The sequence below is a fragment of the Cyanistes caeruleus genome, chromosome 4 (assembly GCF_971803275.1).
Source record: "Cyanistes caeruleus chromosome 4, bCyaCae1.hap1.1, whole genome shotgun sequence".
NCBI lineage: Eukaryota > Metazoa > Chordata > Aves > Passeriformes > Paridae > Cyanistes > Cyanistes caeruleus.
In genome coordinates this window covers 20054766-20078036 of record NC_141704.1, presented here as the reverse complement: position 1 = coordinate 20078036, position 23271 = coordinate 20054766, and the positions used below count along the sequence as shown (strand labels likewise).

Below are 23271 nucleotides of genomic sequence, written 5' to 3'. Positions count from 1 at the left end.
CTGTTGCTTATGTCACATCTTTAAGCCTTCAGCTGCTGAAAAAGTCTTCAGTGTGATGCAAAACCAATAGATTTCACCATCCTTACTCTTACCCCTTTTGAATTTATAAAGATGAAATTGAGGAACTTTCTGCACTGTTTTGAGATGCCCATAGACCCCCTGAGCAAGCTCTTTATGTTTGATTGTGGATATTGCCTAGTCCCTTGTCTTATGTGTTCTCTGAAGCTTCTGTTCTGTGTCTCTTCCAGCAGGAGCAAGTACACATCAAAAGGCATTTCATCCCGGACACTATTTGCACAGGAGCCTGAGCCCCAAGAAGTCCCTTTCACTAGCAACGCTTGTGCTGCTCAGGTGGGCTAAGAACTCATTTGGACTGAGGGTTTTGTTTTAACCTCCATTTCTTCTTCCAAAGTGTTGTGCTGCTTGTTTGAGAAGGAGTTTCTTGTGTAGAGCACTGCAGTGCAGTTGGCTTGGTGCTCTGAGATGAGAGATGTCTGCCTGGGATATATGTGCTTTAGGGTTTAGGTTGAAATGTTACGGCCTCAAATTTATTGTAATAATCTGGCATGAAAATGTATTTACTTTCTAATTGTCCTGGGTATTGTCTGATTCGATAGTGATTTTTATGCGTAGTTCTGTATCTCCTGGACCTGTAGTGTAAAAGGGCATTAAGCAACTTGTGGGTGTGAATCATCTCCAAGTTAGTTATCAAAACATAGTATCTCAATTGCTCAGAGTAACACTTTCTACTTCACTTTTGCAATGTTTTGCTTGTTGCCACTGTTCAAATTTAAATGCCTATTTGCTTTTCCCAGTGGTTGTAATTAGTTATTCTCTTTTAATTTTGATCCTGATGCCTGTAAAATGAGTAAATGTAAACAGCATTCTTGAAACTAAACTCTTAATGCTATTTTCTCCTAGTGATAATTTGAAGAGGCAGACTGTGTTTTCTGTTGTCTGTGGCTTAATTAATCTACTTGAATTATACTTGAACAGGAACTCTGATATCAGAAGAGGGTTTAGCAACCTTGGAAGTTAGGAGCTTATGAATGAGGCAGCGCTGAAGAGTTATTTTATGTTGTTACTTAGCTTGTTGGAAAAGGAAGATATTTTTAAACTCGTGGCCAAAAATGGCTACATACTTGCCTCCTTTCCCTCCCTCTAGAGACTTTTCTGTTTTCTCAGATCTTTCATGTGCAATAACTTGGCATGGATAGACAGGTCTCTGTCCAGACTGCCATCTATGCAATCCACTGTAAGCAGTGGGGTGCTGTAGGGCTCTTGACTGGGGACTTCAGCATGGTGGTTTTGTTGCTGTCTTTAGCAAGTAATTTAATTTCTCTGTGATTTTGTGGTATGTTTTGTTTGGTTTTGGGGGGGGGAGGGGGGGATGTTTATTTTGCTGTTTTTGTGGGGTTTTTTTTCATTGCTTCACTTTGGGGAATTTTGGGAAGTATAAGTAGGTCAGTAGATGCTGCAGCATTCCTTCTTGACCAGAAAGGATGGGCACCTGCTAATTCTCTTAAGTTATCCCATGTTGTTTTCCCAAAAGACCCTATGCAAACGTAAACCTTGCATCCCCAGATTTCCTGGCTTGAACAAAGCCTCCTACAAAGCACTTTCACATCGTGCTCTCTGTATCCATGAGATGCCTTGGCAGGAGGGAGCATTTTTGTTCCAAGTGGGTTAGCAGCGGGCACAGACCATCATTCAATGATATGAAATCTTCAGTGGCAGCTCTGCTGTAAGTAGTTCCTGCCATCACTGGCCAGTATCTGCTTAGTTGTGCTACCATGACTGTTTTGTGGAGCTGTGCTGTGGACTGGACAGGAGAGCTGATGTAGCATTAGACTGTATTATATGTAGTTGTTATACAGCTTTGAAAAAAAGTATTCAGAAGATTCCCTTCATCTCTGCTGTGTTTCACAGCATGGCCATGCAAACACATGATAATTTGCAATGTTGGACTGAGAAGCTGGAAGGCAACCCCCACACACCACCCCATATTAAAAAAAAAGAAAAAAAAAAAAGAAAAAAAAAAAAAGAGGATTCAAGACCTGCTTAAAGTAATTTTGTTGCCAAGTTCTTTGTGTTATCTTGCCCTGCCTGTGTCTGTAGCTCTCTTCCCTTCCTGCCGGTCCCATCCTGGGTGGCCCTATTAGTCAGAGAAGAAGAGGCTTTTGCAAACAGAGTTAGGGTGTTGAGTTTGTACTTTCAATAGCAGCCATGCTCCTGTGTAGCTGTTCTTTCATTTCAAATAGTATGAGGTGGTTTTAAACTAAATACAACCCTTTTACATAGATCTGGCTAGTGTCCTTATTCTCTCTGGGTGCTCTAAATATCTTGTTCATATGCACTTCGTGAGGAAGCTTTTTTCGTGTTTGTTGGTTTTCTTTCTCAGCTGATGACCTCCACTGCACGCTAGCACTCTACTGAACCATTAACCATGCACAGATTCACTTCCTTTTCCCTCTTACCTCAGTTGAAAAGACTTTGCTCTTGAATCTTGTAAATGGGGTGATAATTTCAAAGCAAACAGCTTCCAGTCCTTTCTTGCCAACTTCTGCCCACAAGGTATGCAAAGTAAACAGAACAGTTTGGAAATTAGTTATGTACTTTCCCTCCTAGTGCAAGGCATCCCAGGATGGTTCCTAGCCCTTTAAGTAAAGAATAAAGGGAAAGATGGAGAACTGGCATGCCCGAATTGCATTTTAATGTATGGAGCCATTGCACAGATCATTCGTATTTTACAAGCTTTAGGAAAACCTTGTAAAATGATAGGCTTTAAAAAAATCTCTACTATTCATATATTGAACATAAAAGTGGTTTATTGCTTGCAGCAGTGGAAGAAAAGCAAAATACATAGAATGGGCTAAAAGAAATACAGAGAATTTTCTTCACATATAAAAAAACAACTTTGAACCAGACTTTACCTAAATACAAGGAAGATTCTTGCCTCTGGTAGGCTTTTGGAGGGAGCTTAGAAAGATTTTCCAGTGCTACCATGATGTTTATAGGTTTGATTTGGAAACTGTCGGTCTGGATGCTGTAATGGTGGGTATGCAGCAGTTACAGGGTACAATACCTTGAACAGGATGTGAAGATGCCATTTTGCTGTATTTATTAAAAGGAGACAAGTCTAGGCAACTATTAAAAAATATGTCTTTGAAAGTTGACAAATAAATGGTTAATGCTTAATATATTTAGCTCCATCCTAGGCATTGAATGTCTGTATTGAACATCCTAGGTATTGAGCTATCCTGTAGCTCAATTTTACTGATTGAGCTATAGGAAAATTTGTTAAATGTGAAAACTAGACTTAAGGTTATCAGCTGTGAGGCTTAGCTACAAGATGATGGTGAGGCTGTGAAGGGCAGAAAACATTATGTGATCTCTTCCAAATGAGATAGGGCAGGTCCCAAGAGTACAAGGCCTGCAGGAATTCAAATCAACAGTCAAGTTATAATCTGAGGCCATGAGCACAAACACAACTTCAATTTCATGCTCATGCATGTGGCAGCACAAGTAGGAAGCTGGAGCCCTCCTGATCCCAAAAGAAGATCCTTTATTATCAATTTTACTCCCTTGACATGACTCAAAGGGCAGTATCATAATAATCCATAGTGGTACTCCTTCACACATTTCTATGCACTTGATAGAGGTAGCTCTATGCATGGAGTATGCTCTACTTCTTTTCAGAAAAGATCTCTGTTTAAAAAAAAATACAAAATTGAATGTATTATATACAATATGTATAATAAATTTTATAGTTTCTATCAAAGGTTTTTAAAGGAAAGTATGCTCTATCTTATGGAAACTTTCCCTTCATGTTTCCCAACTGCAGGTTATGAATTCACTGAAGATGGTTTTTTTTTAAATAGAAATCCTTGAGTTCCATAAACATTAACTCAAAACACCTGAAAGAATGTAACATATCTGTCTTCTGGAGTATTTCATTTGTACTTGTGCCAAAAGCAAAGCAGCAAACTTGGCTGCAAGGGCCTGGTTTGGCTGTACTTTTGGTGCCTAGAATATGTAAGATTTTATTTTTTTAGTATAGATTTAATGCTAAGCTCTTATATTTACTGCAGGGAGAGGAAATATTGCAATTTGAGTAAAATTTTTAAAGCCATTTATATATATATTAGCCACAAGGTAAAGATGATGTGTTCCTGGAATAATTTCTTTTTAAATAGCCATGCTTTAATGCAGCATGAACTCAAACATCCCAAACCACACTTTTTTTTTTTTTTTTTTTCTCTGTAGTTCAAATGAACCTTACCTTGGTTGACATATATATTTATTTTCCTGAGTGAAATTATGAATATCCTCTTTAAAACCAAAAAGAGAGAAGGTGTTGAATTAGCTTCTGCTTAGTGTATCCTCTTTAAAGCAAACATTGCTTTATTAGATTTGTTTCAGCATCTGCTTTTTACCTGTGAATCCTTAATGAGGTTAAAACTGTCCAGGTAATACAATTACAAATGTGATGCAAATTGTACCAAAGCCCAGATTGTCAGCCCAGAAGCTTTGTGTATGAACTGCAAATCATCAGAGTAACCTTCTCTTCTGTACATTCCCATTCCCATTCTCTGCCCATCTCCTGGGAAAGAAAAGGCAGCAGTAGCCAATGGGAGAGGCTGTACCTTCCTGGCCCTACTTGGTGCAAAGATCAACAAACCACACAGGAGTCCACATTTTTTTATTTTTTGTCATTGTATGGCTGTTTGAATGGCATTCCTCTTGCTTTGTGGGCAGACAGAAGGCATTGTCTTATCTTCTTCTCTGTCTCAGTTACAATAACCTTGCTTTTTCCTCAGACTGCATGTAAAGTATACTGGGGACAGTATAGTTTTCATCTTTTCATCTGGAGAAACCTGGCAACAGATTGCTGAGTGATGGGAAGGTTGACTAATGGGAGCAGTCCTTGCAGCAGCTTCGTATTTTTCGCTGTTTGAAGAGGAGATAAAAAAACTTGGTGTCATCTAAGTTCGGTTTTATCTTTGTGGTGTATGGCTGCACATGTGAAAATTTGAGAATGCTGGAATATTTTTGTTGTTTCTAAGTTTAGCTATAAATTTCTATGGCCTACTTAAATCAGATGAACCTGTGTACTTCAAAATGAATAGCAGATTACATGAAAATCAGATTGCTTTCTTCAAGTACCCTGTTGGGAAACTCAAAACAGTCAGAGAAAGTGAATTAACTGAAGGTGTGGAGATGCAGTACAGCAAACCTCAACCTACCTGCAGGGCACTCTTGAGAGAGAAAGGGGTACTCTAGAGACAGAAATTGACTTTCTGCTCTGTGAAGATGAAGGAAGCATCATGCTGACTCATCTTCCCACTTGGGAGTTGTTCTTCAATGGAGAGGTCTATCATTAGATCTTTTTTGGGAAATGAGGTGGCTGCCATTTTACAGGAGAGCAAGGTGAAAGATGGGTCTGTTACTTACTTGCCCAGGAGCAGAACTGCAGATTTATTCCCCAGGCCTGCATACCCAGGAGTAAAAATCATGTGTCCAAACAACTTTGTTCAGAGACCCTCGAGGGTCTCCTCTGCAGAGTGACCCTCAGGTGGTGTTTTGGATCTATTTTGTACATAAATTGTTTAAATTCAACTAATGAGATCACACAGATGTTACACAGAGTGCATATTTATGCAATAAAATCGAACTGTGAATCTGCACTACTAGGTCCAGTTAAAGTGAAGTATTACCACATCAGTCATGAGCAGAGACATGTGAAGAAGATCCTTTGCTAGCATTCCTAGGGAATGCTGCAGATGCTTCACTGTTCCTGGAGAGCAAAATCATTCCTCCCTCCTAAAGAGCATCCAAATGCTTTTAATATTGACCTAGAAAATTAAAAAAGCCCCAACAACTAAGTGCACAGCATTCTATTACTGTATTGAATAGCTATTAATATGGTTGCTGCTGGAGATGGGAAGAGAAGCATAGCTGCCCATAGCTGCAAACATAATAGCTTCTAAAGTTTTAAAATGCTCCTTCTGTCTCCTCACACGTGCATGCTACCTGCCATCCTGTGTTTGTATTTTGTATGCTGATTTGGGGAAAGATTTGATTTGACACTACAGCACAGCTTGAGGAACCAGCTGTACAGAATATTAATATCTGATCTTATTTCATTAATATCAATTTCAGGCCTGCATTCCAGAGAGGGTTAATATTAAGCTGGTTTTAATCACAGCAATATTTTCCAGATTCCTAGACAAAATGGACCAGCTGGTTTGAACTAAATTTTACAGTGCAGGAGACAAGAAACAGACTTCCTCACAGGAAGGGAATGTGGCAGTGTAAGTCCTGGAAGCATGGGGAGGTTTCAAGCACTGGGCAGGATGTCTTGCTGTCACAGTGAGGTCTGGCAAGGGCAACACTGAAAACCAGAGGGACACCCAGTCTTGGCTGTGTTCTCACCTTGGTTTTGGATGTTTCGGATGCCTGCTCACCTCAGGCTCTTTGTTCTGATCCCACCTTGGCTCTCTTTTTGACTTGTGTTTCTCTCATGGCAAGTGACAAGCTTTCAGGAAAGCTGTATTTCTGGGCTGGCTTGTGGCTGTCCACTCCACTTCCTGCATCCCACCTAAAACAGAAGTGGTTGTGCAACCAGTTGCTGGAAGTTGGAGATAATATTGCAATGCCTGATCTCCTGTGAAACCACCAAATGAGGTCATTAGACATTAATTTTTCTTTTCTTTTATTTCTATTTTTTGGTTTGTTTTTTTTTTTTACAATTTAGATATGCAACCTTGAAAGAAATGAATGAACCATAGCTTCATTTTTTTCCTCCACTTTTTTCACCATAAAATGGCATAATTAAATAGCAGCTATATTGTTTTACAAATGCTTCTATGCGTGAAATTAGTGTGCTTCCCAAAAAAGCCCTAAAACTGAAAGACTCTGCAGTGTTTGTTACAGTAAGTTAGGCCTGTGACATTCTATCCTCTGAGAAATATTCCTGCATAGAATCTAGTTATCCAGTTCATCAACATGCATAATTTCTTCCACTACTCCTAGCCTTGAGTCAAGATTGGATTTTGTGAAGATGTCTGCAGAGGAGTTTTATGTATGGAGCTGTAAGAAAAGAAAAGGTTAAAAATTGTGGTTGCAGCAGCCGTGAAAAGCTATAGCATAAACGTTCACTGCTTTAAAATATGAAAAAAAACGGTGTCTTTTAAATATCAAAGGGATTAGTATTAATCCAGCACTTGTGATTTTCTTAAATCATGTTATTTGCATAATAATACTCACCACCTGCTATATCTTCAAAGCGCTTTTCAGACATTAACTAATTGATCTTTGTAACACCCCTGTGATGTAAAGACCTGTTATTATCCCCAGTCTGCAGATGTGGAAACCACGACCCAGAGTAGTTGAAGGAACTTATTGGGCACAGGGCTGAGAGAGTGACATCGAGGGTGCCATGTCTCTATTGTTCTGTCTTCTAGTAGTTCCCACTTGCAGCACTTCCAGGGGCAACTACAATTTCTTCTTGCCTTTAGGGAAAAAGAAAAAGGAACCAATTTATTTTTTTTTGTGCCTTTGGAGGGATATTGTTGGGGGATGTTTGCTAAATGGTTTTGCTTTTGTTTTTACTTGCCCTGTAGTCAAAGACAGATAAGACAAAAAGACTTCTTATAGCTTCTTATTGTGTGTGTCCACCACAGAGAACAATGACAGCTTTTGCGCACTATTTTCTTTGTTCAGGACTCAAATGGTTTTCTTAAAAGTTCCATCAAGAAGTTCCATCTCAGTATGAGAAAGAAGAATGCAAAGAGCTTTACACTGAGGGGGCAGAGCACTGGAACAGGCTGCCCAGGGAGGCTGTGGAGTCTCCCTCTCAGGAGGTATTCAAAACCCACCTGGACATGTTCATGTGTAACCTGCTTCTGCTGGCCCTGCCTTAGCAGGGATTGGACTAGATGATCTCCAGAGGTCCCTTCCAACCCTAACAATTTTGTGATTCCTTTTAGTAGTTTTTTGGTCAAACTTGCTCCTATTTGTCAGAGTAAGAAATTATTAAAATGAGAAGTGACAGGGTGAGTTGTTTATCATTATAAAATGTAAATACCTGATTCCATCCTGTGCTGGCAGTGAGCAGCCATTCCCAGGTACCTGCCAGAATAGCAGCTGGTGTCTGTGATGGAGGGCTGCTCCAGCAGTGGAAGGCTGGGGTGGTGCTGCCATCAGGATGGTGGCATGCTCCCAACATCTGCCTCAAGGTGTTCCTTCACCATCTGTCCGGGGAGGCTGTGGGCGTGTGTTGTTCCAGCTCTGGGTGGTGTGGGTGACATGCAGGTGATGTGGAGGTTTCCTCAACCTCCACCACTGCTTTCTTTGCAGCAGAGCTTAGTAAAATGCCAGGTGAGCCTTGGTAATTTATTCTCAGGCCTTGGATCAGCCAGTTGTTTTTTTTTGTTGTTCTTGTTGTTGTTTTTCTAATTATTATTCTATTATATTTTTTATTATTATTCTACTCATTTTTGGGACTGAGCTGATAGCTTCCTAGGAAATCTGGGGAAGTGTCAAATGATGGTTAGTTTTGGTCTCTTTTCTTGTGGACTTTTCTGTAATATCAACCCATGGGAGATGTCTCAGCAAAATCAGTTTATTTAAAGCATTTAAAAGAATGGAAAATAGATTTGAGGAGGGATTTGAAGAAGCCATATGCAAATGGAGTCCATGCTCTGTCATAAAACAGGGAATCAGGTGTAGATAAGCCATTCATTGAACCTCCTCTAAAGGAAAAGACCTGGTAGCTGTCATTCCTCTGCTCAACTCTTACTACTGTGAAGTTTTTCCTGATGTTTATCCTGCAACTCCTGGATGCTATTTAGGTCTCTTTTCTTTAATAGACATGGTGTAGAGTTCATTCCCTTCCTCTGTGACTAATTTCTCCCTAGTTGTGCACTCAGTAAAAGCTAAATCACTTGCCAATAATTCTTGGGTCCTTGAAACAGCAAGAAAGCAAGCTTTTAAACTGGTGAGAGTTCTCTTAAGAAATTGCACTGTTTTGGCAATTTCTACAGCCTTGAACTTGTTTGTGAGCTGACCGTATGCTCTGCAACTAGATAAGTTTGTTTAGTAAACTTTTTAAAACCCCTCACCTTTTAAAACCCAGTTGTTTCCAGGCTGGGGTTCTGTGCCTCTTGTTTAATTTTGCTGTGAACAGAACAGCTAGTGTCTTCATTCAAGGGCCTGCCTTGCTTTGTACCGGCTGATTTACAATACAATGTGTAAATGTAGTAGCAGTCTGGAACAAAGGAGAGCCTGTTTATCCAAACAAATTTGAGGGTGAGGGTGAAGAGGTAAATTGCAGCCTGTTCACTGAACTGCAGCTTGAAAGCAGAACGAAAGGACCGCGGGGGAAACGTGACAGGCAAATGATTCGGGGGGGCGGGCTTGGCCCAGCGTCCCTGTAATTTTGGGGTAGTGCTGACCCAAGGAGCCCAGGCGAGCTGTCGGGGTGCCCAGGTGCTTCCTGGTCCTTTGGAGGAGCTTCACTGGCAATTACAGACTTTTTGCAGATGGTTTTTGTGCTTTGCTCAGAGCAGTTTTTCTGTAGTCGTGCAGAGTCCAGTGTAACCTCTTGGCAGGTGTTGCTGTGGTTCCCCAGTCCGCAGTGCCTTAGCTGATTGCTTCTGCTTGTCCTGAACCGAAGCCAGCAAACACATTTCTTGGATTTAAGTATTCTGGGTATTTTAACCTTATTGTTAAGCTTGAGTATTTCAGCTAAAACAGCTAAGTCTATTAGCAAAGAGATTAAATTGTGAAGAAGTTATATTGCCTTGTCCAGACATGAAAAATAAATTGTTATAAATAGGCTTCCATCCAAGGCATGATCACTCCTGCAAAACAAATTGGACAGAAATACTGTGGTGCTTTTCTGTGCCTTGCATGCTCGCTCTTTGCACTTCCTGTAAATGAGTTTGCTACCTAATTATGAAATAGGTTAAGGAGGATTACCTATTCCAACTGTATTGATACTGCTTCCTAATGTTGATTGCAATAGAGGCTTGGTTTGCTCAAAATCTATTTTTTATTCTGATTCTGCTACCATAAAACATCTTGGAAGGGAGGTTTGCAGAGCAAGGCTGGGACCTGAGTAAGGTGAACGCTTCTTTAACACAGCTCATCAGCTTCTTGGCTCAGTCGCATCCTGCGTGCTGTGTAGTATTTACTGTTGCACCAAGAAACATGAAGTTCCATCTGTCCTTTGTTTTCCTGCCCATTAAGTACAAAATTCATTTTGGTTTAGGAGAGCTTTCCCCAAAACTTTTCCTGAGTTATAAATTATGGCTTTTCTGAAATCTTCAGCCTTGCCTGTGGGAAGAACACTTTAATTTGGTTTAAGAGTAGATGAGTAATCTAGCTACAGATAGTGATTTTTCAGTTCAGCTGCAGTCAGCTTCTTGCTCCAACTGTTCCACTAAAATTTCAGAGGTGGCAATCAATTCCCAGCCGGCCTTGTTTATTCTCCCCTTGATTTTTCTTGTTCTCTTCTTAGTCTATGACACTGAAAAGTACCATTTTATAAAGCATGTGTGCTGTATTCCTGTTAATGGTTTTCAACACAATTTTGTGAAGTCAGATTGCTGCCCTGTTTTTGCTCTGTTCGGTCATCACGTAGAATTTTAGCACAGATACTCAAATATTTCATGCTTGCCACTTCAAAACAGATGAAGAGTATCTCTTCAGGAGTATACTTTAACTTCTCATATCTGTTTTGGTTCTTTCCACTGTAAAATGGAAAGAACTGGGTTAGCATTAGCTAAGCTAGTTTATCTTGTTTTCTGTATACATAAATAGGAAGCCAGACTGAAAGCTCTCATTTGGCATGCAGGTCGATTTTATAGGCACCCAGACTTGGAACACATCTTTCCAACATCAGCACACCTTTTCAGCATGTTCTTTGGGTAGCTGAAGGGACAGAGAAATGGGTCTGCAAGCAGTGGGGTCGGTGTGCCAAGGCCCGCAGGGAAGCTCCTGTGTCGGGTCATGGAGCGCTTCTCAGGGCATTTGGATGAGGGAAGAGGGGTAGCCTGATGGTGTGGAAGCTGCTGCCCCACAAGGCAGGTCAGCAGATGGAATGCACTGCTCTTTAGATGCTTGTTTTTGTTTCTTTAATTAGTATGTAATGTTAATTTCCTCTTGAGTATGTGAAAGAGGGAGGTTCAGTCTTCAGGGACTAAAGCTGCCTGGAGGAGTGGGGGGGTTGTTTTGTTTTGTTTTAAGCAACTAAGTGTGGTATACACTGTTCCTTGGTGGAAGGACAGAAACTTCTTCATAGCTCTTGTTTTAAAAGCTATGGTCTATGGGTCAGCCCATAAATGTTATTAATTTCATGTGGAGTGGCTAAACTTCCTGCTGACTTAGGTAATGTACCCACTGAGCTTGGATAAAAGGTTAGAGATGGCAATTACGGAAAAAATCTTTTTCCATTAAGCTTTTGTAAGCTCAACCAAGCCACTGTCAATAATTACTCTTTTTTGCCTGCTATTGTGGACTGACTCTAATCCAGACTTGCTTTGTTTAATTTTTTTATTGCTTGAATGTGCACGCTCAAGATACGTGGAGAATATCAAGCAACATTGACTACACACTGAGCAAATGCACTTGCTGGATGTATCTGATGTGTTAAGCAGTGAATAGATTTACAGCATATTTGTAAGTGGTCATAATTGGGCTGTAAAATTGCATGGTCGTGCACTTTTAATTCTCTGTTTGTCTCTTAAGTTGAACAAGGTGTCTTGCAGAGTGGCATTGGGCTGGAGTGGGGGTACCAGGAGGGCTAGAAATAGCAGCTGTTTGTTTATGCCAGAATTTTTATTCTCTCTCTTCCTTCTCCCTTTCCTAGGGATAGTCTTATGTATTCCACCCACTCTCATTCCCTTCTGGTGAATGTGTGTGGATGTGCTCCAGGACCATATGTGCTCGTAGAGATATACTTCAAAGGAAATTCTAGACTGCCTAGAGAAGCAGTTTGAGTTTAGACGAGGCCTGAATTTGCCGACTGCTACAGCATTTCTTTTGAAGAACCACATGGCAGTGCTGCTGTTTCTTTCCTTCAGCACCTTTACACACTGATGAGCACACTTAGCCCCCAAAGCAAACGAGCTGCTGCTAGGTGTACTCTGTATGAACTTAAGCAAGCTGAATTTCACTTCAAGGCATCAACTCAGATGGGCTTTTCGGTGGCTAGTTGACATGCTTTAGATTTCATGATGTATTTGCCCAGCAGTGAAGATAATATGAGGTTGTTTCTTTTTGTCTCCTCCATGCACAATGATTTCTTCAAAGAAGACTTTACCAAGTGGTTTTCTGGAAAAGTGGGAACTTGCCCCAGCTGATTCAGGGACACTATCATACCAAGTCATTATTTCTAGGTACTTAGGATTCTGGCTGCAGACCAAAGGATCTTGTCTGTATCTGCTCTGCTGTGGCTATTCTTGGTTAGATGCCTACTTTCTGTTTGACAAACCTCTGCAGGTTATTGATGGCTTCCATATGAATGGTGTGGAATTAAACTGAATATGCTAAACATACTCTTTGTTGGGGAATGAGGGGCATCTGGTGCAGATTTTGGCATCCTTTTCCTTCCAAAATACTGAATTGCACAATAGCTGCTCCATTCCAGCAGCAGCAGTTTTTGAACCTGCACTGTATTGAAGTTAAATGCTTGCCAGGAGTTGTCCATTACGTTTTGCAATATGAAACATTGACCTTTCATATGAAAAGCATTTATTTTATATGATCACATTTATTTTAAAAAGTCCATTTTTATGGGTATTTGGTCCACTACTCTTGAAGAATGAGTGACTGGCAGATGCATCAGTGGACTTCTATATAGCATCTTTCACCTTTATGTGCTCTAGTTCATGGTGCTGATCGTCATTAATTTGTTTCTGTAGATGCAAGTTTCGTATCCCAGACAGGCTGATCCTGTTTGTAGCTAGCTGGAGGTAAGGGAAGGAAAATAGCTTGATTTTTCACAGGTGTTGCCATGCAGTCATGCATTCCCTTCTCCAGTTTTCACTCTCTGGTCAGCCATGAAATACAGCATGTGAGGGTGTGTATGGAAACTGTCAGCTATAAAAACACCCTCTGAATGTAGGGAATTGGTTGTATTAGGGATGAGCAGTCTTGCTTGCTCGCATCCTAAGCCAGCAGCATGAAATTGCTTTTAGATACTTGAAAACAGCAAAAGAAAATTGCTTCTCCCCCTCACCCTGCCTTTGGAAGAGCATGTTCTTGTTAGCTGGGCTGCTTGTAAAGGTGCAACTCTCTTTGTTATCCCTAAGATGGTCTGTTGGTGTGCTGGGAGGGCTTCTCGCCTCCCTGACCACGTATTTGTTTCCCTATTATTTGCAGCCGGTGGAGTGTTTGTGTTCACAGGATTATTTGTTTACAAATGATATCATTTCTCCTGAGACTACATCTTCTGATGATGATCAATGGCTCAGTTACTTTTAATAAAGCTGAGGCAGTCAGACACAGGAATTCTTTTGAAGTTGTTGAGGCCTCATCTGAGTCATATAATACCTTAAATGAAAGCAGAGCAAATAGGAAATGTAGAAACGAATGACAGGTGTTGGCAGGAGGGATGTTTAGGAAGTTTGCAGCTTTCACATCTTTCTTTTCTGCTCAGGGCAGATGACTGTTCTGCCTTTAGGCACAAACAAGCCACTAATGAGAAGATGGTGGAGCAAAACGGGTAGCAGTGGCATGATGGGAGGTGTGTGATGGATGTGACCAAACAGATCTTTTTCCAGCACAGGCAGAGCTCCTTGTTCTGGTGGACCAGGTTCAGCATTTAGTGCTGATGCCCTTGGCCCTAGGAAGGTGGTCACAGGGTAGAGCTGGCTGGAGGCCAGGACTCAGCAGCTCAGTTTCCAAGGAGGAAAGATCTCCTAGGACCTCCAGCACTGATTAGTTCTGAGATGCTCTGGCAGGCTCTGAGTGGTTTTGGGATGTGTTTGGAAGCTGATTCAGTAGACTATAAGAGATATTTTCATGTGTTCCAGTTGGCCCCAGCCTTCTTACCTGTAAGTGTCCACAGGATTATTTAAGCCATTTGCTGAATCACACTGCACATAGGCTTTAGTCAAACTAGCCAAGCAGTGGGGCTTTTCTGCAGATTTGGTAAAAGGCAATCTTTGAATACTACATTTAACCTTTTCTTTCATAGGAATGGATACATTCCTATGAAAGAAAGGGGTGAATGTTGAGTGAGGACTTCTCTATTGTTCACTTTTCCAGTATGATGGAACTTAAAGACATTTGTGGCCTTTGAAACTCTTCTGGATAAAATAGCTCCTCAGAGGTGCCAAAAAGGTTGGGTTTCAGGAAAAAAACTGAAGTATGAATATAAGGTATGTTGTGCTGTTAGTTTTTGTAGGCCTGGACATTTGCTACTGTACTGGAGAAGATATGGACTCTTCTTTCCTCTTTCACCTTCCTATCCCATCAGCCTCCAAGCTTTTTGAACCAGCACATATTGTTACTTCTTAACCTCTTACTTCTCTGCTGTGCTGCTGCATGGATGTATAGCTGATGGGTGATGCTCTCTGGGCATGGCTGTGGCTGACTGCTTATTGTTTTGCCATCAACTGGGTGTTATTTCCCATGGCACCCAGTATCTGACCACAGTCTGACAGCCACTGGACTAGTCCTGCAGGGCTTGCTCACTTCTACACAGCTACCAAAGGGCACTGCTGGTTTTCCACCTTCAAGAAGAGGTCTAGCTGTTTGTGGGTACCTTAGTTTGGGTATTGGCTCATACTAACCACCACTAATGGCAACCTTTGGGGACAGATTGGTGAGAGACAAAATTGGTGGGGATGGTCCTCAGCATATTCTGATGTCTGGAGCTGTTCCCCACTGGTGTGATACCTTAAGTTTTAGCTTTCATATTTTTCAGATTCTGTGCTGCCTAGATGTGTAGCTCTGAGCTCCATATTAAGTGTCAGTAAGTTTTCTTCACGGGGTAGGTAGACAAAACAATCCTTTTCCAGCTTGAGACTGAGGACAATTGCTACAAGCTTCAGGCCCCAGAAAGCATAAACAATGGAGAACTGAAGAGGGCAACAAGAAGGATGGAACTTCATAACCTGAAGCTATAATTGGACAATTACAAATGGAAAAAAACTTATAAAAGTGTGAAACCTTGTGAGTGGTTGTCAATTTTGTGACCATTTTAGGTCCATCTTGGGTGTAGTCCTGGCCAGGCTCTTATACTGCCCAAGGTGTATCCTTTAAGGCCTTTTAATAAATACCTACTTAATTCTCTTAGCTCTGTCTAGTTCCAGGTCATCCTTCTCAAGGCATCAGGCGCAGGATTTTGCATTTCTCATTGTTAATGAGGTTCCTGTTGTTCCATTTCTTCAGCCAGTCAAAGTCCCTCTGTATGGCAGCAGGACTCTGCTGTGTGTCATCTGTGGGTACACTGCCCCATCATCCAGATGGCTGATGAAGCTCTTTAACACTACTGGACCCAGTTCTGGCCCCTGCAGTGCACTGCTAGTCACTGGCTTGAGCTTTGTGCCGGTGATGGGTATGAGTTTTCTAGTGTCCGGGTCTGAGCAACAGGGAGGTGGGATTAAAACATCCCTTGACTCCTGCTGGGAGTCAGAGGAAGCTTGTGTGAGCAAGATGCAGAGACACAGGGAGACGTGGCAGGGCTTGCAAGAGGTTTTGCCTGACAGGTGGGGAGGGGAGCTTTCAGAGGGAGATGTGTATTTGTCTTGTAAGTTAATGCCAATTTGTACAATTTTATCACTAGTCTTTAAAACAGTTTATCACCAGCTTAAATCCCCAGCTTCTGGCGTCAAATGACTGAGGGAATGTAAGCATTTTCTTAACAGAATATTAATCTCCCTATTCCTGGTATTGATCTGAGAAGGAAGAGCAATTTAAATCTAAATGCTTAAAAACTAAAGCTAAATAAAAACATGCCTTATTTGCCACCAGTGGACCTGAGATCATCAATATGGCCAGGGCCCAGGTAGCTTTGCAGCCTGCACAGGTGTCTGGGTGGCTCAGGTACTGTGGGACTGCATGCACCCCACAATAAAGGCTTGCTGCTGGCAGTGCATGTGCATTATGTTGAAGCATGTGTCGTGCTGGTTGGGCTACCTCCAAGTGAGTTTAATATGCTTGTAGTCATCCTTTGTCTGCAAAAGTAGCTTTCAGGCTGAGTGCTGTTCCTCTTTCTTTATGGGCAGGGCTGGAGCTCGGTGGTTTCCATCCTGACCCTGGTTCCTTGTGCGTCTCTCATTCTCTGCAGCTGGTGGGTACTGCTTCCTCCCCAGCTGATTCAGCTTCTGGAAGGGCTGTGCTTTGTGCCAGACCTCTGAGATGTTTTGATTTGGGGGTGATTTGTTTGGGTTTTTTTAAAGAACACAGTGCTCTTTTGAAGGTTTTATTTTTAAACTCTATGTGTGAATGTGTACCCAGCTTGCCTGTGGTTAGGTAAGCATCTGAATTAGCACGGGAGAAAGGTGTGGTAGCTCTCCTGTGCAGGCAGGGAGGCATAGGGGTGGCAGCAGTGGGAAAGAGGCAGCTCCCCAAACCAGCTTTGCCACTACCAGAGGATTGGCAAGGTGCAGTGGCATCCTTCCCCAGGTGCTTTTGCACTTTCCACCCCTCCCCAGAGTTGCTGCCCACTTGCTAAAAGCGGATAAAATAGAGTCCAAGGAACTCCCTGGGAGCTGGTGAGACTTTAACTCATTGGTGACAGGACTGAAGGCATAGCCCCATCTGCCATAAATACAGACAGAGCTTGACTGGGCTGGAAGGGAGCTGGGGATATTTTGCCACAGAGTGACAACAGTGCTGACTAGGTGTCCCTTATCCACCTTGTACACACTTCTGTAGCTAAATTGCTCTAATTTTGTTCTAGTCCAAAACAAAGTGATCAAGATTGGGCTGTATCTATGAATACAACGAGTCTTCTCATGCAGGATGAGTCACAAGATCAGTGGAAATGGTTGTACCGTAATGGAGCTGGAGAGCGGCCGAGGCTGAAGGTCCTTGTACTCTGAATGAGATTTTCAGTGCCTGTGCCCGGGTTCCTCTCCAGTAACCTAATTTTTTCCTGCATTGGAGCTGGGTTTATCATAGCCCTGGAAAAGACACAGGCATTAGCTACATTGTAATTGCCTTGCTAAGGAGCTTCTACTTAGGTATTAGTTTTTCCTGGCTCACCTCTGTGAGGAATCCTGTCTAGCAGCCAAAGAGAGCCTAGCCCTTATAAAAACCACCCATAACATCGTCTCTGAGCATCTGTTAGCTGTGTCCCAATTGGCTTGAAGGATCTGTGTACTTGGGGCTTGTGTGCCAGAATTATGCCCTTGGCTGCAAAAAAAAAAAGCACATAGAGTCCAATTACTGGCTCTAAGCAGTATAAAATAATGTTAAATAACTCCTGATTTTTAGATTTAATTAAAATGAAAGGCTGAATTGGCACAGCCACTTCTGAGTTATCAGTGAGTGGTAGGAGTTTGCAGCAAGGTCTTCGGGAGAAACTTTGAAATTATTCTAGTTATGCTGGAAGACAGAGATCCAAAAATATTTGGCCTTGCTCACTGTGCTGAACATGTTCCTGTTCATGCTTTTTGTTGCTTGTTCCCAAGTGACAATGACACATTCACTTAAACCATGGGGAAAAAAATAAGATTTTAAAGCAGTTGATTATGAATCATACCAAAAACAATCCAACCATCCTGTATTGGGGACATAAGAAAAATGTAGTTCAGCATTTACAGTCATGAGTAAAAAAGAAGTTTGGAGAAGTAACGCACTCAAAGTAGCCTGCAAGTCACTGTGTATTAATACAACTTGACAAGAGTGATTTCTATCACCATATCAAACCATGTATTTTCCAGTAATCTTCCTTTATTTGTACCAAGATTGTCTGGTCTGACTGACAGCTAGTTTGCTTGTTCATTCATGGGGTAATCTGTTTTGTCTTCTACATCTATATGGAGCTAAAGAAGAAAATTGCAGGTAGGCTTTTTGTAGGGAGACAGTCTTTCCTACTCATTCCTCTGTGTGAAAAGTTGCAAGCTGTGTTCAAGGGAGAAAAGAAAACCTGTGTTCTGCTGCTGTTTCTGGAATATTGTTATAACACCTTTCTAATGAAGTTCTCATAGTGTGGTGATGGAAGTCAGTCCCAGATAGGCTCTTGGCAAAAATGATTTGAAGAATTCAAACAGCTTCTTTAAAAATCTGTTTCTTTGTGTTATGTTCTACTGATTTAGCTTCTTAAACTTGTTTTTTTTTTCTTCAAGATGGAAGAATTAACAATCATTTGAGTGTAATAACAATTTTCCTAGCTTTTTGAATCATATTTATTCTAAATATGAGGCTATAACTGCAGTACTTATATTTTATGTTGATAGTGTTTAAATTATTGAAGGGAACTGCAAAGCTGTATTCTTCTTGGACCTTTTGTTCCAGAAAAATAAAATAAATGCTAAGCACTTGGGCTTTCCTGAATTATATGTTTTCTGAGAGGGACTGTAAAACCAATCCAACCTTGGAAATCCTGGCCTCTTTGCCAAGATGATCAACGTGATGTCGAGCAATGCTTGGGCAAGTGCATTTATGAAATGACGTGATTGAAAACTGCAAACCTATTTAATTATCTACTGGCAGATACACGTGCTAAATTTCCACTGTTGCTGCATCACTTAAGTATGGTCTAAGGTACAACTTCTTCCATGAATCTTGCAATATTTCATGTGTTTTTTTTCTTTAAGCACAGTTCCCTGAAGTCACATAGATAATTCCAGCTTTCAATTTAATTCCTATATTTCAAAAAAGGTAGTGAAAGACAAAAGCAATGGAAGTACATTGCTGCTCAAAAATCATACGATGAAAATAAATGTGGAACAAGAATGCCCCATGTGTGTTTGGCTTTATGGTTGGGGTTTTTTTCCATGGGAAGAAAATAATCTGAGTCATTGCTCTGGAAATATTTGGGGTTGGCACAACTACTGCAAACTACAGTACCATTCACCAAAGCAAATAGTGTTAAAGTACTCGAATTCCCCTCTAATCGCTTCCTTCATCATCCTCTGATGGATCTAAGCTACAGCTGTCACCAGCCTAAATGGAGGACAGATCCATGTTTACTGAAGTTAAGGGGAGCTCCTCTTTCCTCCTGTCCTTGTTAGAGTGGTGTGGGATCCTCAGTGCTGGAAGTCCCTACTGCCCATGGGAAATGATGCAGCCACACTGACCGAGGTGTTCCTGCAGGCTGGCTCAATGTGCATGAGGGTGTCCCACCCCAGGGGGCTAAGGGTGGCACCTTTATGCCATAAATTCATAGCAGAGCTCCTGCCTGCATCCCTATCCTCCAGTCTGAGTGTGCTGAGGACACAATAACGTGTGTTATTAGGTCCCAAAATGAAGGGAAGCTTAGATGTCAGTTATTTTAAATAGTGTGACTCATCCCTTATCCTTTTACCTTGTACTCTGTCTTCTCTCATGCCTTTGCTGCTATTAGGCTACAGATCCTTAGCTTTGCTAAAACTGCTGTTGGTATCTTCAAGGCAGCCAGATTGCAGGGACCTGCCTTCACTGGACCAGACATGTCTCTTTGATAGTCGCCTGGTGCTTTTTGAAATGTCAGTTCTAAAAGCTTTCTCACAGAAAAAAAAATGCCAACAACTTCTGGTAACAAGGCACTGGAGCTGGATGCTGTTCATGCAGAGCTCTGGGGGAATAAAAATAAGAAATTGCTCCTAGTTTGCTGTCTGCTTAAATAAACCTATAATATACCAGTCTAGTGAGGGCTTCTGGGGGTCATGCAGGGAGATTATCAGTAAATCTTGTTCCTGTATTACGTAGTTTTGTAGGAATCAGAATAGGAATAGAAGCAGTAGATAACAGGAATATAATGAACCAGAGAGGAGACAGCATGTCTTCTGTAAATGGAATTTGCTTCTTGTGATTCTGTGCAAGTTTTGGAGGGGAGCTACTATATGGATGCAGTACATCTAGCTGGTGCTTTGTAGAAAGCTCTTTGAAAATAAAAGTACAAGCTATATTTCACAGAAATATTTTAGAACCACAGTTATCGGAGAATGAAAGAAAAAGTGCTAAGTGATTAAAAATAGGAAACAAAGAAATGGAATATCTGATTAGCATCCTTGTTCTAGAGCAGCTATTGCTGGGATGAGTCTGTTGTTGGAGCTTTTCAACATATTCATCAATGATCTGATTTTAAGTAGATGACAGAACTTGTAGAGAATACCAAAATTATTTACAGTAATCTGACCTGAAGCTGCCTTTGAAATCTCTTTGCAGAGATTCTTTCAACACAGAGCTGGAAATATGGGGAGATGAAATTCAGTGTCAAGGAATGTAAAATAATGCATGAAGTGGGAAAGGAAATAATCCTCTTCTTTCTGAGGGGCTAAAAAGCCTGAAGATACTATTGGAGGTGGAGTGGATAATACTTTGTAAATGTCAGTTCAGTGTGCAGTGGTGATCAGTAAAGTCAATAGAAGATGAGAAATACTAGGAGAGGAGTAGAGAGCAAAATCAGAATTATCCCTGTGATTTTATAGATACATAAACTTTGGAATCTTAGATACCCTGGAGGGTTCTGATCATTTCACCTGAAGGTTGGGGCATCCTTTCTTAGGAAAAAAACCTTTTCAGTTGACATGAAAAAAGGTATGAAAGAGAAAATACAATGTCATTTAAAATACAGACTAGGAACAATACAATTATCAGATAGCAGGCCTAAGGTCCAGTTCCCTCTTCTGCCCCTTCTCCTGTTCAAGGGAAAGCTAAATTTCACAGAATTGCTACAGGAAGCTTTTAGATGCCAGTGATATGGAGAGAAGATTAGGCACATACATAGAAAATAAGACCTTTGGTAACTTTAAAGCCTTGATGCAACTTTCAGTTTAGGAAGTCATGAAACTCATTTTTCTTAGGAATCTGGGGAGATATCTGGCATGAAAAATTAATGGTCTACAGTGGCTGCTGCTGGCTGCTCTTAAAATGTGGTTCATTTTCCCTGATTGTCTTCAACAAGACACCTAATTTCTATCTCTGTACATTTATTTACAGCAAACAATCATCAGGGGATGGAGAGAGGGGAGGCTGAGGTGATTCATGCAAGCCTAAGATAAGCACCTAAACTAGGGAAGCTGAAATGCCCCTGGAAGGGCTGAGTCTCCTTGAAAACAGAAATAATCTAATGACAAGTTTGGGCTGCTCTGCAGAAAGTGAGATGAAGTCTGTTCTCAGGGGAGTGTGCTGGACTAGAGGATGTTTCCTCTGTCTTATCAGGACAGCTCTCAGGTTTCTAAACACAAAAAGCTGTGCATCAAAGTAGATGGTACCGGGGGCCTTAATTCCAAATGGCTTAGCACAATCAGAGTGGGTGTGTTGGGCTGTTTTTCAAAAGGCTCTTGAGTTCATTCAGCAACGAGTGTCAAGGGATGGCTCTGGATGATTGTAGGTGAGGGTGGGCTCCAATTGAAATGCCCAGGTTCAGTAGTGTCATCTTCTTTTGCTTCCAGCCTTCTAAGGGAGATGGCGTTGTCTGATGAGGGTCTCAAGGGCTCAAAGAAATGGAAACAAATCCTGATGGAATAAGGAACAAACATATTTACAGATTAATATTTAAATGTCTTCAATGAATGTAGTTATATTTCCTGAATTACACCCTACATTGAGTTCACGTCAGTACATTCCAGTGGTGCTCAAGAGAATAAATGTCATCAATTTCATAAAAAGTTACTATCTTTAAACTACATGCAGTAAGAAATAGCTCTGCAGTTCTGTGCTGGGTGTTCCAGAGCTGAGCACCAACACATGGGTTTGGTGGCATGAGCCAGTGCAGGAGCCCAGTGAGCAGCTCAGAGGCAGTGTGTGCACATGAGGGATCTGGAGGAGGTCAGAGAGAAATTTTCTTTGTTCTTGTGGCATGTTAATTGGGTGTACACCATCCATGAGGGCAGCTTGAGTAATGTAATAACTTAAACATATAGTGGAGATTGCTTGCAGTGGTAATAGATAGAGTAATCTGCTTCACTTAGGGCCTAAAATGGGTACAGCACCTCCATACAAGAGGCTAGTTCCAAAGTAATGAAGCTCATCTATCTACCACTGCAAACATCTCTTCTGTGTTGCTCAACTGCCAGTTTTAACAGATGAATAATTCTTCTTTTCTTGGTGTTCAAAGCAAGGTAATAAACAGGCAAACTCCCCAGCTCAGATTTAAGAAAGGTGAACCTCAATATTTATTTGTTTTACCTGTGACTGCATCACTGCTTTTGTGAATAGTAGACCTACCAAGTAAGTACGTGCCCGTCTGGTTTTTAGTTCTGCATTTCTAAATTACCACCAGATGCTTTAAAAATGACATAACCATGGGGTGAGTGTGATCCCATGCTGCAGGGTGTGAAGGCATTAGTCACCATGGGCATGCTTGTGGTGGAAGACAGGATTCCTCCACCAGCCCACGTCACAACTGACGGCCCAACATGCCCAGGGTTTTGTTGTTTCTTGCCTCTATCACTAGCTCCCTGCAAACCCCTTACAAAAAAGAAAAATCACCATATCATAGGGCAAGACTTCCCAATCATCTCTTTTTGCACACCAGTTAATTTGATAAAGAAATTAAGTGCATGCTATCACCCAAAAATTTAATGGAATTTTTTAAGTAGCAGTGCTATGGGAGAGGATTTAAGATATGCAAAAGGAAAAGCTGTTTTTTTTAAAAAAAATCAGCTATCTATGGTTCCCATAACAAATCCCATGTAACTCCATCATATAGCTATTTCAAGTGATTGAGAAAGGAACTGCTGAAGCACCCAGGAGAGAAGGGAGTTGCAAGATTCAGTACTTTTGGATTGCTGTCGCAAACAATCTCATGTTGAAATACTCTCTAGTACAAATGTCATAGATATATCCCCAGTCAGCTGGCTTTTCATTAGAAATGGAGACATTGAAATCTTCTCATGATTCAATTTATGATGCAGTGAGGTAACCTGGAGAACAATTCAGGAGGAAAGAGAAGCCTTTTATAACAGGTATTTTCCAACAAGTTACCAGAATTCAGAGCTATAAGACTGTTCTGCACAATTTTTCAGGGTTACTTACTGTTTTCAAATATGTATTCAGTTACTTTAAAAAGAGCTCCCTTTCTAATGTTTTTGGGGTTTTTTTTAATTAAATTTTTTATATATTTGTTTTATTCATTTATTAGAGACCCTGTAACATTAAAAC

The 23271-nt window shown here is 41.1% G+C and overlaps 1 protein-coding gene across 8 annotated transcripts in view; it reads left to right on the top strand.

The window, feature by feature from the left end:
* PLXNB2 (plexin B2) overlaps positions 1–23271 on the top strand; it is a 248422-nt gene that overhangs the window by 9459 nt on the left and 215692 nt on the right. For 5 of the 8 annotated variants that reach the window (XM_086886939.1, XM_086886943.1, XM_086886942.1 and 2 more), the window contains exon 2: positions 249–351. The exons of 1 other annotated variant lie outside the window; for it this stretch is intronic. The gene's annotated coding sequence lies outside the window, so the exon portion shown is untranslated. The remainder of the gene's footprint in view (positions 1–248; positions 352–23271) is intronic. 2 more of the 8 variants (XM_086886940.1, XM_086886945.1) reach the window with 1 other exon arrangement.